Source organism: Adiantum capillus-veneris, chromosome 18, assembly GCF_014529385.1.
Source record: "Adiantum capillus-veneris isolate H3 chromosome 18, ASM1452938v2, whole genome shotgun sequence".
In the NCBI taxonomy this organism is placed as follows: Eukaryota; Viridiplantae; Streptophyta; class Polypodiopsida; order Polypodiales; family Pteridaceae; genus Adiantum; species Adiantum capillus-veneris.
This window is the reverse complement of record NC_140948.1, coordinates 88,147,529-88,149,025: the sequence shown is the minus strand read 5'-3', so window position 1 is coordinate 88,149,025 and position 1,497 is coordinate 88,147,529. Positions and strand designations below refer to the sequence as shown.

The following is a 1,497-nucleotide window of genomic DNA, read 5'->3' as shown; positions in this document are numbered from 1 at the left end:
TATATATATATATATATGTACATACACACACACACACACACACACACACACACACACACACAAATTTATCATCTTACAATTTTTCAAAATACAAAAGAGTAGGCTGAATCATGGATCAATACGACTCGTACAAAGGGTACAAATTTGCATGGTAAAAACAACAAGAACATTTGTAAGTCTTGCACTATTAGAGATGTACCAATTGAGTTCTGTATAGTAGACTTTGCTAGAGCATTAGATTGCTTTATACATTTTGTCGGTGAAGATGATTGTATATCTTGTCGCCTTTCTCTCCTATCTCTATTCCAAAAATGTGAATTGCAAACTATCAGATGCTTATATCAAGATGTGAAGTAGGCCAAGATTGACAGAAATTAGGGAAAGAATAGTCCCTATGCCATACTTGATCACTTATACTTCGCAGCCTCAACTTGTTTTTTCAAAGCGTGAATTTCTCTATCAAGCTTATTGGTCAACTCAAATGTCTCCACACTTTGCTTCGCCAAATCATCTCTTGTTTGTCCTTTTTCTAGGTTGATATCTAGTCTCTATGGTGCATTAACCTTATCAATCTCATACCTCAGATCACACATCTTCTCCACATCCGTCTTTATTCTTTAAACCTCACGTTGCGTCAAAGAAATCTTGTATTCTTGTGCATTTTGCATGTCAATCATGATCTTTTGCAAGGCAACTTCTTGCATCATTTCATTCTTTTGCATGTCAGGCTTGTATATAAAGGTTTGTGAGACATTATCCATACTTTCATTAAACATTTCAATAATAGTTGTCGCTACAGATTCTGCTTGCTTTGGAGTCAAACCCTGAGACTCGAGCCTACGGATGACTTAGGTTTCCTCTCCAAATGTTGTTGTTCAATGCATGTATGATCCTCACAAAAGCATTGTTACAATACAAACGTCAAGCCAAAGATGAAGCACTTTCATCAACAAGGGAAAGGATCATGCTAGCTAGCTAACGAACCATGATCCAGAACCATCAAACAACTCCCTGTATGTGTGCAAGCCATCTGCTATTAAAAACCAAAGCTTCTTATTGTATAAACATCATGGTGCTAAGTCCACAAAGCCATCGCCATCCGTGTCCACACCCTTGATCGTGCAACCACTCTTCCATAGTGCATGCCTCCCCTAGGCAACTCATTGTTAGCTCCTCTACAGAAATCTTCCCATCTGCATCCGTGTCAAAACCAAGAAAATCTTCCCGCAAATCCTTCGTTCCCTTTGTGAAAGCTGCAACATTGAATAATATAAACTCTTGTAGGTCAAGGAACCCATCACCATCTCTGTCCACCTCCTTCACCAAGAGCACAATCACATCATCGCTTGGGTTGTCTCCCAAGGATCGTAGCATGACACTAAGCTCTAAAGTAGAAATCTTACAATCATGATTCGTATCAAACCACATGAAAGTTTCTTCAAGTTCTCTGTGCAGATCAAACGACGTCACTTTTGGGACACACTGGCTCTCAACTTT

The 1,497-nt window shown here is 38.9% G+C and overlaps 1 pseudogene; it reads right to left on the bottom strand.

Annotated features, from left to right (window-relative positions):
- Nucleotides 1-1,067: 1,067 nt before the first annotated feature.
- LOC147435993 (uncharacterized) overlaps nucleotides 1,068-1,497 on the bottom strand; it is a 490-nt pseudogene continuing 60 nt past the window's right edge.